We start from the raw sequence: 15,847 nt of genomic DNA, 5'->3' as shown, positions 1-15,847 counted from the left end.
TGAAAAACAAAAAACGATAAACAAAAAGTGCAGATGTGGCATTACAGTAGAAGAAATGAGGGAGATTGAAGAAGCAAAAAACAAAGTTTGAGCAGCATTTTTACTTTTGATAACAGGGGTACCAAGAATAACTGAAACCATGGAGATAGAGTGATACCAGCAGAACACAATCAAGAATAGTCATATAGAGCTGAATTTCCCCAGCAGGCAAAGGAGAAGGACAGATGACAACTCTGGCCACAATGACCCTAATGTGTAAAGGATGAAAGCATCCCAACCTACCACTTCCCTTAATGAACTTGAGATTTATTCTACTAGAGGATCCAAACTGACAGAAAGAACACTGCTAATGGCAGGAAGATGCCACATCCTACATTATTACAGCACTTGTTTGTTTCCTTACAGAGAAACTGTCTGATTCAGCATCAAACAAACTATTCTCACTTTTCAGTTGAGGTATCTTTAGAAATTTTCTATAGATCTTTGCTGGTAATACATGGTACTAATACTTCTATACCTAAAATTTAGAGGAATGACTGTCTCCTGAAGCCCAAGTATGGTCTGCAGCATTAACACATTCCTGCCATATTCTAATTGTGATGGCATCTAAGCAGAGGGGGACACTTCAGCACCAATCTCTCATGTACCATGGAGAAACTTACCTCCTCAAATGCATCCCTGACTGGGTAGTCTTGTTCTGAGTCCAATGTTAGCTCCAGTTCTCCTGTCTATCATCCCTGTTGTTACAAGATCTCTTTTCTATAATATATATAATTTCTAATTATATTTCCAGTGTGAAAAGTCACCATTAAACAACATAAATTAGACTATGCTCTACAAGATTCTTGAGTATGTCTTTTTTCTTCTTTTTTTTTATGTGTGAGAAAAATTCCTTTTGGTGTAAAAAGAAAATACTGGGATTTTCCCCTTGCATGATTTCCTGAGATCCTTGGTGAGCAAAGATTATTTATATTACTGTCTCTCACCATCTCTCACCCTTTCACAGGACTGGGCATCCAAGCTGTACCCAGCTATGGCTAATCAAAAGAAAAATTTCACAAGGAACAAAAATAATACAGATTGAAAAGTCCAATTTAAAGCCTCAATTTCTATAGAAGTTCATCTTTGTCATTTTTGCCATGACAAGTTGCACTTATGGGTCTTCTCTTGAGAGGTTTCCCTTTCCAGTGTCTCCAAACCAGTAGCCAGCACTTCACAGAAGTCTCTGGTGCAAAGAAAGCCATGTCATAGACATGCTACAGAAACCAAACTCATTCATTAGTCCAAGGTCTCCTTTTAACTCAAATACTGTTTCATAATGAATAAAAGTTTGGGACCCAAAATTTACTTAACAGCATAAACCGATATTTCCATGTGGTTTCTATAAACTCTCAATCCAGGATCAACATTCAAGGGCTTAATTGCACAAAAAGCAACATCACCAACTTGTCACTCTGATTGACCTGTCTTAACACTGAGTGTCAAAACACTTGCAAAAACAATACCACAGTGAAAAAATAATCAGTCTTGGCCTCAGTGCACATTTGCCTGCAAAATGTTATCATAGAGTTCAGAAATTTGAAACATCTCATAAATAAAGAAGGTGTTAAAATCCTTACCTACACATGAGGACACAAGCATTTTGCTGCTTTTTGGTAGCAATCTTTTACAGGAGTCCTTTCCCAGTCTGGTCATGCACAAGGCTGTAGGCTGAAGCAGAAACTGATTTAAATATGCATAGGCACATGCATGTGTCCATGTTTATACACCTGCACACACATTTCTAAGCATGTGCAAAGGAAAGAATGGACATAGGGAAGATTTTAAGAAAGCTTTTCCGCAGAGCAAGCTTAAGGAAGCCATGGACAACTGCTCTTGGTACACTGATGTGAGATTAAGAAAAAAAGGAAATGGTTGCCTTTGATGAAGGAGTTTAGAATAGGTACAGCTGCATTGAGCAGGAACAGGAACTTTGTAATAAAAACACTCTGATGTGGCATTTAACCCAGAAAACCGGTGAGTAAAAATAAATACACGTCCACAAAGCTTAGGCTATTCTGGTGCTGTTTTAATCACTTTATCACAGCACAATATTTGGAATTCACTGGAAGTTAAGTTTCTAGTGATTATTTAGGGTTGCTGCAACCAGTTACTGGACATTTGTGTCTTTTAGGTAGTTGTATAATATTAATCAATTACAGCATCTGTGAGCACAAAGTTCTGCAGTAGTAATTGCTCAGTTAAGGAAATTTAGTGCCCAGAGCCAGGCCCCCATCACTCACATTCCTTGTTGGGTTCATCTCTTTTCCTTATGGAGGTTGTTGGCATGGATTGCTACTGTCCTAAAGTCCCACAAACTGAAGTCCTCTTGTTCTCACTCATTTGGGCTACTTTTTTCCAGTCCAGTACAGCTGTCAGTCAGGGTGGGATCTCTTTGAGAGCAACAAATGAGCCAGATGCATAGTTCAACAGCCAGACACTTCAAGTCATAACAAGCTTGTGAAGTGAGCTAATTTTGCTTGCAGAAGAATTAGCCTTTATTAGCCACTAATACCACTTTTTGCCCTGCATAGCCCTTTAACCAGCTACAGCTCCATTGACATCACATTTTGGAAAGATTACTAGTGGCACATCTGGTTATAGAAAGCTTAGAGGGCTTCCTAGGGCAGTTACCACTTATTAGGACATGAATGAACTTAAACTATCTGATGAGGAATGAGCTGAAGTTACAACACTGTAGGCATTCATATGGGGTAAATCTTGTCATTCAGACCACAAATTCTGCAGGGCATTTTTGCCTGTATCTAATTTTTATCTAATGTTTATCACATGTATATTTTAGTATTATAGTTCAAATTCATATTAATAACCTATGAGGTAAGAATTGAAGGAGCACATGTACTGAATTGCATCTATACATATATAGATAGATATATAGATACAGATATGCACTTTATGATATCCAGTCCTAGGTTTAGACAGGGATGAAATTGTCAGTACTTTGGATTTTTCTATCTTCTCTGCTATGCAGAATTGAGCAAAGTGAATAGCCTAGCTGCACTCAGAGACTCACTGCAGATTTGTTCTGCCTTATTCACTAGGATGTACAAAACTAAATCAGCCTCAATCAGGTGTGATTACTTTTTTTTTTCCTATGGAAGTATGTAGTGCTGCCTTACAACTTTGGGATGCTGCTGTAGATTAAAAATCATCTGCTGATCTAGAGACAAAAGATCAAATCTATTTTAATCAGCTATGGCACTCCCTACACAGCAAAACAGTAGAAACTGTTGAGCTTCCAACCAAGTACAGGCAAATTCACTTGATTTCATTTCAAAGGGTTCAAAGTCTAAGTTAGGAGAAAAATTATATTTTACTCTGCATAATGTTTAAAGAAATACAAGGAAGTATAAGGAAGCTGCACAGGTTGCAAAGATGAGAGGCAGAAGAGAAAAAATCTCAAAAACAAAATAATAGTGTATTAAACAAACCACTTGCAAGTTTTCATTAACTGTAGTCTAGCTTTGAAGAAGAGGGAGAACAGCAAGTATTGTAGGTTCTCAGTCAAGTTATTTAGGTGGGGAATCCAAACCAGTTGCATTTTTTAGCAAATATAACCATAAAAAAGGATTACAAAGGTAACTGATGTCTAAAAGTAGTAAAAAGGCCAACAAAGGAAAGAGAGGAAGATAACTTTAAGAGTTGCCTACCTCAAAAAAATTAGGGTCTAGGCTCCTGTATACTGGGATTGTGCCTCAGACACTGGAAGTAATAGTCCTGCTGTTTTCCAAATCACAGCATCGCCTTACCTCTCCTACAGCAGCAAGACGTCTCCTGACAGATGGACTGCAGTTTCAGCCTCAAGTGATGTCTTATATTTTAAATTTTTCCAGTCTGCTAAATAATGAATGGGTCCTGATATGCTTCTCCTGTATTATAACAGCAATAATGTATAGAAGCAATAATGTGTTCTCTCATAGATGGAATGCTCAACACCCTTCAAACATAAACTAAATAAAAAGAACAAATAAGGTTGAACTATTTCCTTTAATGTAACACATATTTTCTGTGGATTAGAAGGATGGGTAGAAACACTTCTAACACTAACTTTTCATCATTTAGAAAACGGTAAGGAAGGCCTCCCTGGGACCAAAATGGAAATTCTGATGGACACATTTCAGTATGGAGCAGCTGACACGTGGAATCAAACCACGATTTAGCTTTCATGGGTAGGATGTATGATCACCAAAAGCATATCTGAGCAAAAAGGGGGAGCAAATCCAACCAGACTTCAGGCTGTGCCAACAATAATAAGCATATGCCCCATACACAGGATCAGGAGGGGTGTTCTCACTCCTTCTGTCACACATCAGCATGGCTTTGATAAGAAAACTGTGGGTCTAAAATCCATGGTTACACCAAAGAGAATTTGTCTCTGCCTTTCCTCCTGATCATGTTCTACCAAGTCTACCACAATGGATTCTACCTTGAAAATTATCAATGAGTGTAGATGCAATCACCCTCTTTTTGCAAGTAGGCTGGATAAGTTCCTACACAGCATTTGAATGGGTAGGCCCTTAAACATTTCTTTCATATGGAAAAGGAAAGACTCCAGCAGAAAAAGTCCCAAGCGTCTCATGGAAATGCAATTCCTCTCCCATATTAGCAACACCAGTTCTCCTCATCAGTGCCACAAGCAATATCTACAATATTTGCATTTTTACTTCACCTATAACCTCAGAAATATCTCATGAATGCAGGGCTGGTCTTAGCTGAAACAAAATACAAAAGCTCATCTGCCAGTTCATTTGGCAGCTCTGCTGCTCCCAGTACTGGTGCCACACAGAGAAGGCAAGAAGGTGAAGAAAAAAGGTTGTGCAGGAAAAACTCCAAGAAAATACATAGCTTGTCAGTTCCCCTTGCAAACAAAAAATAGCTGTCAAAGGTGAAACCTGCTTTGTACAATACACAGAAAGAAAAGAAACACTATAGAAAGGACATGTGCTGCAGATTAGCAGGAGCAAAAATTCCCATCAGCACTTTGAACTGGCTAAGATCACTGGTGAAAGAGAAAAACAATCTTACAGGAAAAGCAAAGAAACCTAAGAACATGGTTAAAGCTAAAGTGAAGAGAAATAATACTTCCTATCAGTGCAACACACTTCCAACTGAGGGGAGCAGCAGAGAAGGGAAGACACTGATCCCACATCCACAGAAAATTCAGATCCTGAGAACAAATTTGCCATGTACCACAGACAAAATAAGTGTCATCTGCTCCATGTGATACTGCCAGAGATACTGATGGTCTCAGCAAGTTTCTGGATTTGATGTATCAGGAATTGAGTTGCCACTGACCCACATGGAAAGGACAAACCTGAAAGGAGGGATTAGGATTGGCACAGGCAACTTGGGTTAAATTTGTACAATGCTAAAAATCAGGCTGACATTTTTGTTTATGTTTCCCCTCTCCCTGCCCTCCTGAGCTCTCATTATTAAAGAGTGAAGAACAATGTCAGATCTCACACAGAGTCAGCACGGCATGACATGGGAAGTCTGCACTAAAGCGATTTTATGGATATATGATTTCAAATGAGATCAAAACTTCCCCACAACTGCAGCCCTTCTGCTTCTAAGACTTTCCCCAATTCTAGATGTTATTGACATTTACCCAAGGACTTCTTTTTTTAAACAGCTAGAAAGCTGAAGTATTCTGGATCTGTCATAAACAGACAGTCATACTCTAATATGGGACATTGCTCTGGAGATCCTGGCAGTCTGGATTCAGAGAAGCCCTGTAGCTGAGGCTGGAGCAACCAGAGGGATTTTGCATTCCCGTTACCGCCTATGCAGCCAGCTCCTGGCCACAGAAAACATGCAGTTGTACTTTAATTGGGAATTTAATTAGAAGGGATTTTAGCTACATGAAATCTCTGTAGAGGGGGATATTCCTTGCCACCTCCCGCAGGCAATGAGTGTTTGGAGTTATATGTCTCAGGTCATATTGGCAGAGCAATTTGGCTATCAGTTGCAAGGATGTTTAGGGGATTTATCAGATTGTAAAATAGTGAAGTATTTTGGCCAGTCATCTGTGGCTTGCCAGACAGAAACTTTGAGTCACAAAAGCAGAGGCTGCTGGCCAGTGAGCCCCATGTGCCCATCTCCAGCCCATTAAAGGATCTGCCACAGCAGAGCTGCAGCACTGGTGCACCTTCACTTTCAGTGAGGCACACCAGTCAGAAGCTTTTAATCCTGTTCACCATGTATTAACTTGGTGCTTATGCGACGCAGGCTCTTTCATAAATTGTTCTGTGAGGGGTTTTGGCAATGGTTTCATATTACAAAGCTTCTTTTTATATCCCCTGTTGCCTTTTTCAGGTCCTATCCACCCATTCCTTACAACTATTAATAAAGTATCCCTTCCTCCAGCTGTCAAACCAGGCTTTACAGTCTGTTTTTAAGCTATTGTTGCACTTCTAACAATTAAGACTTCACAGCTTATGCTGTTTTTTTCCCCCCTTAATCCAAAGTGCATTTTTAAAGGCAATATATCAGCTGACATCTTGTCCTAAAAATAGGCAATCAAAAAAAGCTAGAACTTAATTAAATGCTTCCAGGACTTTCTTTTTGTTGTTGTTCAGCTCAAGTATTTCTCATAAATGCAGTTACTTCAGCACACAAATTGTACTTCTCGGTATTAGCAGGAAAGAATTTGAGGGGAAAGTTAATTCTAAGCCAAGTGTCCTGACAGCACCTGTGCTTGTGCTGTCCTTTTAGAAAGCATGTCCTCTTGCTACCCCTGCATTGGGTAGACTCACCCACACAATGGACAGAGAAATGGAATACACATGTTATTTATGCTTTATAATACCTACCCAGTGTAGCTGTTTTGCCTATTCCACATATGGCACAGTCAGCACTGACCTCACCACTGTCTTACCAGAACACTGCATCTTAATCTTTGGTAAAGTTCTAGGGCAGCTAGGAAGTTGATGCCTTGCGAGGCTGAACCTGGAACAGAGACTGGACAGAGGTAAGAGAATAAATAAAGTAGGTATCAATTAATTAAGTCTTAAAAGTACACACCTTGGGCAGCACAAGAGCCTGCCCAGGGCTACACCCAAGATGGTCCCAAAAAGGTCGTAAGAGGGATGACCGGTCACAAGGTTACATGCTTTTATAAGTTTTGGAACCTTTGCACATTGGGGTTAATTGTCCAATTACAGCTTCAGGTTATGAAGTCCCATCCTATTTGTTTGCTCCCCTCAGTTCTTAAAGTCAAAGTGGTTGTCCTTGGTCTTAAGCTGGAAAGGGACTGTTTTGTCTTACCACCCTGTGAAGAGAGCTTACTGGCATCTAATGTGAAGCTCAGAGCTACACACCTAGGCAGCACAGAATCTGAGAAATATGAAAGTTAAAACTTAAGGCATCATGGTTAGGGAAAAGAAATGGAGAGACAGGGTGATGTCACTGCTCAGCTTTAATTCCTTAAGCCTGGATCCTGGCCAAGTACAAATTCCAGTTTCCAGGACAGCAGTACCCAAATCTTGTCAGCTTGATTCAGAAAACCAAAGATCAGACACCAACACAATGAAAAATGAACAAGGATTTTGTTCACACCCATTTTTTCTTCGTCTTCCCATGTCATGTTGACAAACCACACAAACAACTGAGTTTCCCTACTCTGAAACTTCTCTAGTTTGGAGCTTTAAAAAATGGAGGTGCTCAAAATAAACAATCACTTTGAATATCTTCAAACTACACAAGCATGAGGCAATAGAACAATAAAACTGTAAAAGGCATCATGGAAACGAAAACCAGTATGACACAGCAACTAAGATCCTAGAGCTTTCACTTTTCTATTTAAATTGCAATTGATCCTACTTGGCTTCCTAGTCCCTCCCATGAACTAAAACCCCATTAGTTTTCCCTTCCTTGAAAAGCAGCCCAAAGCACAGTTCTTACACCATCAAGTTTAAACTATGTGCAGTAAGAACAACACTCCATCTTATGTTTTACCTGTGGTGTTTCCTCTTCCTTGCTGAATATCTGAAGTGAAGGCATCCCAGATTTCTCTCAGTCACCACTGACTGTTCTTTTTCCTGTTAACTCAGCCTTTCAGAAGCGTTGTTCTGGTATAATTTTTATTTAATTATAACATAAAGCTATACAAAAGGTATATACATGATTAGTATTATTCTTTTATCTAAACATACTCATTCACAAAACCAAAATGCATGGTGAGAAGTAACAAGAAGCATCAGTTCTTGAACAATAAAACCACTGAAAGAAAAAGTTTTACAAGCCAGTTCTGGTGCACAGACCACAATGTAAAAACTGCTAGATTAAACTATTTTCATTGTCTAGGATGGAAAAAGGATGAGACAAAGAAAGAATAAAATTAATCCTTGTACAACCTTATCATAATTAGAGCTGAAAAAAATATGGAAATTTAATCCTATATAAAAAACTTTTTTATTCAACATTTTTTCCTAACTTGGGATGCTAAAGTAAATCTCAGCTGTTTTGTTTTGTTGGGATTTTTAAAAAGAATTTTCAATAAGAAATAAAACTTCAGGGTTATTTTGGGAAGACATTTGAATTTTTAGTATTCATGAATTGAAAAATATTGTTTCAATTTGCTGGGCTCTTTCCCTATTTCATTTTTCATGAGACCCACAGGAGCGACTGTCTGTATCCTTCATCCTCTTCTATGGGACAATGACTGCCATAATGTACCAAGCTCCTCAAAGAAAACTATGATTCTGAGTCTTAGTGGCAAATACCAGTGGGCAAGCAAGATCAGACCAGCAGAGACTGGGAGCAATAGGCATGCAAAAAATAAATTTACTAAAGAAATACACCACAAAAGGGAAACACACAATTTACTCAAAACTAAATAGTCCTTTAGTTTGTTTTCTAAAAGAAAAGTCCTTCATTTTGTTTTCTAAAAGAAAAATAGAAGAGCATAATGTCAAAAAAAAATTTATTTTCATAGCATGTTAATTTTTCAGAAGTTGTTTCAGAACGCCATCCTGCTGGCAAATTCCTGCCCTATCTAGATCTATCCCTTTTAATCCCTGGTATTTTATATTCCCCAAAAGATAATTCTGTTGTCAAAATTATCCTTGAATACCACACAAAAAGCGGGTTAGGGCACAACTGGTAAAGAAGCAATAGCAATATTTTCTTAGAGTCTGTTTGAGAAATTCTCTGTGTTACGGTTAGTATATAAAGTTTAGGCTTCTGAACATTTAAGTATCACAATGCCATTGTCATTCAGGGAGGCAGGCCAGTTTGCTAATTAAAATATATAGAACTGGGCAAAACATCACCTAACTTCTTTTCCAAGCATGGCCACTGACCTACTGCAGCCTTGCTGAAGTCATTTTAACTAAATTCAAAAGCTCTGTTAGGATACCCATTTTCTTCCACAAGATGCATAAGATGTAACTCAAGTCTGTGTAATACTAAAGAAATCCAGTCAGAAATGGACTAGAAAAAATAGAAACAAATATTAAAAAATGCATATTTGATGCTGTTCTCTAACCCACTGTTTGATTAAATAACATGCCCTTCTCTTTGCAGTTGAATTGAGTGGTTCTTGCTTCACACCGTAGGAGTTTTATCACATTGGAATTGGTTTTCCCAGCATGATTTATCATTATTTTATTTTTAAAGCAATTTTTAAAAATTATTTTCTTTATTATGAAGTTAAAAAAAATGAGAGAAACTGTCAAAGCAAAAATTCCTCTTGGGTTTTCTGAGGTATTTTCTTCATCCAGACCAGATTGCTGCACGCTTCCACATAACACAGGACCTGAGGAGAACAAAAAGAGAGGAAACAAGCTTACACTCTTGAAATGCCCACAGTTGTCTCAGACAACCTCAGGGCTGTCTCAAGGCTCAGGGCCACTGTACTTTATAGTCAGATGAAAATGCAGCTTGGAGTTGGGCAGGAAACAAGTGTCACGAGCCCAAACCACAGATTGCACGCCTACCTTCACTATCCATCTCACCCAGGGTTGAAATCTGGGAGACACCATTTGGGAGAGCCCCCAGTGGCACTTCCAAAGCACAAGCTGTGCTGTCCATGGGCAAAAGGAAGGCAGGATCTCTGAGCGCCAGGATACAAAAGGAGCCTGTATGCATGAGAGCTCTTATCACTGGCAGGCTCTAGGACTCACAAAGTCAGAGCAATGAAGCCCAAAATACATATATATGCAAAACAAGCCGCAAACTTTCCACCCTGATGAAAGCACAACGAGGAAAATCTTTCCGACAGATTCACAGCTGGTTTCAATCTACAGTCTAAGCATATCTAATGGGTCGCTTTTATCAGAGGAGCTCTCAGAGGGTTCTGGCTGCTACTGAGGGCAGTTTGCCACTGTGCAGACCCCTCAACAAAAGTCTGAGAGGACACTGTGTACTCCCTACATGAACTGAGGCATGGGGTAATAGAGACCATCTGCTCTAAATTCTGGCCCCACTTGCACCTTTATTCATCCATTCCAACTCCTAAGATCTTACTCCAGCTAATGTAGCTGCCCGTACCAAAGTATCAGAAAAATGCAAAACATTCCTCTCAAAAATCTTACTTCTTCTTGTAATGCTCTCAGAAATAAATTAAAGGATTCTACCCATATGAGAACAAAGTAATACCTGGTCTCAAACCCTCCTAGGTGAAACTCTGACTTCTCTAGAGACAGAAGAATTTTAGGTTTCTGCATTCAGAAAAATGCAGGACCTTTACCTTCTACAAACTACAAAGAGAAGAAAGTTGAAAACACCACATCCATTTATGAAAATCTGCATGCTAGGGACGTGATGAGAAGTTATTGTGGGCATGTCATGTTGTAAGTGTTCAAATATATATTACTTTATTTTTCCCCCTGAGGTTTACAGATTTGTCCTGGAACAATGGAAGTTTACAGAGAAAGGGGAGATGTCTGTGATTAAGGCGGCTTTCAGCTCTTCTTCCTACAGATACCCTGTGGATATTGCTGTATTCTCCAGAATCCAAGCTTCCACTTAAAAAACAATGAAGTTTCTAGCCCATCGGGGTTTGCGGAAGCAGAATGTAAACAGATGTACTGTTGTCTTATTTTAGAAGCTATAGCAAGCCAGACTGAAACAATAGCACTCAGAAATGTCAACTGCTCCCATTCATCTCAGTGGGGTGGGGTGTTAACTTTGAAGCCTAATTGTGACCACTTTAAAGTCAGCCTTTTAACCATTTCACTGCTATTACTATACCAGAAACTCCAAAGTAATGAACTTACCCAGCCTCTGTGTTTTTATGCATTACTCCAGAGCTTCCATTCACTTGAAAAGAACACTGCATTACAATCGAGCTAGTTTGAATATTCTTTTACTTAAGAAGTTAGCTGAATTGTTTGCTACTGTCTTTCAAAATTAGGGTTAAAAGAAAGTCAAGGGTGAAAGGTTAGCTTCATTGTTGTTACTCTCAAAAGTGCAACACGTGGGATTTCATGCTTTTTGCTTTGATCAGGGTGCCCGGATGGCAGTTCATTTCAATAAACATACAAACAGCTACATACAAAACTAAAAATAATGACTAAACAAATAACACTGCACCATCTATCAGGAGTAAAAGAACAAAAAAAGACATCCTAATGAATGTGGTAGCATATACTTGCAAGAATTAAAAAAGGGGAAAGAGTAAAATGGTCTTCATTTTCAGAAAGTTATAGTTGCCATTACATTAAATCCAAGGTCTATTAGCCCTGGTTTGAGTACACAAAAAAGCTGCCCTGCTATAGTTATTTTACATCCCTTTTCCAATAAGCTGTTTCAGTCTTCATCAGTGGTCACTCTGATGTCCACATGTGAATTTTCCTCTGGGACCAGCAGCTGAAGACTAGTAACTCTACAGACACACTTTTGTAAACATTACTTCAGATGCTCTGAGAACTCATGCTGAAAATTATTAGGGCAAGCTACTCTACTCTAGCTCATGTTTCTGAGCATCCAGAATCGTGCTGATGTGAGGAGTCACAGGAGTCATGGTGCTGCAGCCCATGATGGAGATGCCTGGCTGGGTTTGGTGGGGCTGTTTGCCACATACCTCCTGTCTCTGCTCAACCAGCCCGCCTGCTCACCTCCACTGCAGAACATCTCTGTGTGACTGCCCATTGTGTCTGCCACAGGTCATGGGTGCATTCATACTTCTATGAATGCACTGCATTCATACTTCTACAGTTACATCTACACTGACAATCCTTTTCTTCCTAATGTAACAGATATTGGGCTGAGAAGTCAACGCTAACATCACCACTGCACTACTCGGGTCACCATTAGTACATCCATGCTAGGTACCCTAACCAGGTAATCCTGACAGGTCTCCAGATGCCTCCATTGCAGCTGCAGCCACTGGCTCAGGGGAAGTGAAACAGGAAAGGCAGAACCTCAGCTACATAACAGAGCAATGAGAATGGCATCACCCAGCAAAACACCTTGACCAAGCAGCTGAGACAAGAGTAACCTCTTTAGGTCATGAGGCAGACACAGAAAGAAAGTAAAGTGGAAGGATCTGCATAAGCCATACTATATTTCTTGAAAGATAACTACTTGAGCACACATTCTCCCTCCTGAATAAAACTGTCTTTACTTGGGAAGGTCTTGAATTGATGAGTTCCTACGTGTGGTAAAGGAATAAGGTTATTTTGATAGAGGGGGGAAAATTTACCTGCCTACACAATGCCTAGGTGTTTGTACAAACAAAGGCTTAATTCATCCAGTGCAGGTTCTTTTGCCTGCTACAACAGACAATACCCTGACATTGTTATTAGTAAGTTATGAATGCACAATCCTTCCATGTGTAAGTTCCACTGTTAGCTGGATGTTAGGGTGTTTGAAATTTGCCCTGACTGCTAAAATCACCAGATACACACCCCGCTTTTGTCAACTATCAGTGTTTCCTAAATCTTGATCTTTAAACTGCAACACAGGATTTGTGAAACGCTCTTGACATAAAGGTGAAAATAAAACCCTGCTTTCACTTAAAAGCCTGTGAGCACTGATTCACACACAAAAGGCCTGCTATGGAAAGACAGACACCTTCATTTTCTATTAACTTCAATCAGCTGCACCGAGGTGATCAGTTCTCTGCAGAAGGTGCTGATTAAGATCATGTATACATTCACAGAAGTGTCTGAGTGCTGTTAAACACGTTTTCTGCAGATGCTTGGAGGTGCAGAACAAAGGCAGCTGAAAACAGTCTTGGTAAGTTTACAATTTTACTTTATCACTGTATTAAATTCCCAATCAACATCCATAAGGCACCACACACTTGTTACAGAAAAAATAAACAGCCTCATAAAAACTAGACTTGCCCGTCTCTGCTCTGCCGTGCATCCCTCTTCTTTTCAACTGCTAGCAAGTAAAACTGCCCTGACAGCTGGATGTGTAGAAGTCTGTGCTGGCAGTGTCCTGGTCCGGAGCAGCCCTGCAGGCTGGAATGCTGACGCTGGCAGGCCTGCCACTGCGTTTACTTAACACTCATTTCTCTCAGTCTGCTTCAGACCAGAAATGCAGGCAATGAAAACCTATCCAGCCTTTGAGAACCTCGGCTGTAGTGGTTTAGCAGAGCAGGGTCTGTGCAGGTACATGAAAGAGGCATTCAGAAGACACTCCCATTCAAGGGAGGCAGAAAGAGAGCCCCCAGCTGTCTCTGGTTACCTTTTATTGGCATGAAAAGAAGGAGGCAGGAGGGGCAAGGTTTCAGGACAAATGAAAAACAAGCTTTCTAAGATTCACTGTTCAATCTCAAAACAAAAGCTCAGTGAATTTAAGCTACAGGATCTTAGTTCAATTTCTTTCAGTTTAGTAATTTATTACAGAGAAGAGAATGAAAAACCTGCTTCAAATAATGGATTAAACATTATCCTGAAACAGAACTAGAGAGAAAAAAAAATATATATTATGAATTCAGCTAGCTTCTTGGGCAAAAACTATACATTGAATTCAGCTAGTTTCCTAGAGAAATAAAAAGCAAATTGGCAAATGCATAAGAAAGTGTACCATGTTAGTAGGTATCCAAGGCTCCTTGGTTAAAAACATTTACATCATGATGAAAGCTGGACAAAACAGCTGTCACAGAAGCATTATTAAGTAGAGGGTATAATCTGTAAACACTCGCCATCCAAATTAAACCAAGACCTGTTGAGATGGACGAGAAATGCCTCATTTTGGAAGGCAGGCCCAGTAGCCTTCTAGAGGAAGCCAGCCTAGGGCAGCATGAGGGTGTGGGGGCTCTGGCTTGGGTGTCATTCCCTGGAGCCACTGGCAGCTGGGGTAGAAGAATGCTGGCCAGCAAACACCCCCAGCCCTCAGCCAACAGGGGCAGACAGCCTGCACAGCCCTGCACTGTCCCAGCCTTCCTGCAAGCCTGAAGGAAACCCAGTTTTGTGTCTTGCATGACATGGCAGACTCTCCCCCAGGCATTGTGGGTGCCCCAATTAGGTCTGGGTTTGTTGTATGGAGCACCTTAGAGGGAAGAGGGACGGGCCAAAGTTTCCTCACAGAAGCTTCTCCTTAGAAAAGCCAGTGCCCCACACAGCCACGTGCAGTTTGCACCATGAGCCATGCTGCACAAGGGCACGGCATGGGGACCCTGCATGGCATGGCATGGCTGCAGGGACCCTTCCTGCATGGCATGGGATGGCTGCAGGAACCCTTCCTGCATGGCATGGGATGGTTGCAGAGACCCTTCCTGCATGGCATGGGATGGCTGCAGGGACCCTTCCTGCATGGCATGGGATGGCTGCAGAGACCCTTCCTGCAGGCCATACACAGCCCTGTACTGCAAAGGTCACCACACCTGCTCATGAGGGGTGAAGAGAGGAGTCTTACTGCAGCATCCAAATTCTTCCCATTCCATGGGGACAGCACAGAGCTCCTCCTCCACAGGAAGTGTAAGGTCTGCAGAAAACAGAGGAGGGGACCACGGAAGTACAGATTCAGTAACTAATAAATATGTTCAACAATTAAACAGGTAATGTCTGTTGCAAAAAGACAAATAATAACCATAATACCTAATATTTACACAATTATCTATACAAACCTATTGTTTTTCTGTAGAGGTGGACAAATATTACCTAACCAGTCACCTGAGGATACATGGTCAAAGCCTTGGCTTCTTGATGAATTGCAGAAGTCCTTTAAAGTGTGTCTACATGCTCCAAAGTTTGTTGTATTAGATCTAGGCAACACATGTTTAGGTACACTCATGTAAATATCTTGAGATAACTCAGAACCCTTTATAAATTTAGGTGGCCTTCATGACAGGCCTAATAGGTGGGTCTGTGAGACCCAAAAAAATTATACATACTAGGTTAGGGGCAACTTCAATAATTTTTCAAAGACCAGTAATTTACATCTAGGTTACAAGTTTTTGCTAATGTTTCCATTTCATGATGTGTCTCTAAGGTGTTATCTACCCGGAAAATAAACTATCTGGTTGAAGCAATGATCTGGATAGCATGCTGGCTATCACCTTGATACACAGTGAGACAGAAAAACAGGAAGGATTTATCTGGAATTAATTTGGCAGTACTGTAGAATTTTCTGTGAGGGAAACTGTGCAGGTGTTTATGTAATTCCTTAATTCTTTGAAGAGGTGAAATGTATAATTGAAAAAAAGTTCTTAGAAACACTTAAGAAGAAAAATATTTTACTTATTACAGTAACTTCTTTTTTATAGATCATTCTTTTAGTCTCTTAACATATCTTGAAACAAACATGGACTGCCAAATATTTTAATCAGAGTACTTCTGATCTGTAATCTCTTTGATACAGATCCTGTCTTAATAAATCATTTCACAGCCTT

General features: G+C 40.1%; 1 protein-coding gene across 1 annotated transcript in view; it reads right to left on the bottom strand.

Moving 5' to 3' along the window:
- Positions 1-15,847, bottom strand: part of THADA (THADA armadillo repeat containing) — a 506,671-nt gene that overhangs the window by 188,252 nt on the left and 302,572 nt on the right. Inside the window, exons 40-43 of the mRNA XM_030269014.4 lie at positions 14,840-14,940; positions 8,017-9,817; positions 5,251-7,020; positions 1,620-1,710 (exon numbers count right to left, since the gene is read on the bottom strand). The gene's annotated coding sequence lies outside the window, so the exon portion shown is untranslated. The remainder of the gene's footprint in view (positions 1-1,619; positions 1,711-5,250; positions 7,021-8,016; positions 9,818-14,839; positions 14,941-15,847) is intronic.

Source organism: Taeniopygia guttata, chromosome 3 (genome assembly GCF_048771995.1).
Source record: "Taeniopygia guttata chromosome 3, bTaeGut7.mat, whole genome shotgun sequence".
In the NCBI taxonomy this organism is placed as follows: Eukaryota; Metazoa; Chordata; class Aves; order Passeriformes; family Estrildidae; genus Taeniopygia; species Taeniopygia guttata.
The sequence above is the reverse complement of the archived record's forward strand: the minus strand, read 5'-3'. Positions and strand labels throughout refer to the sequence as shown.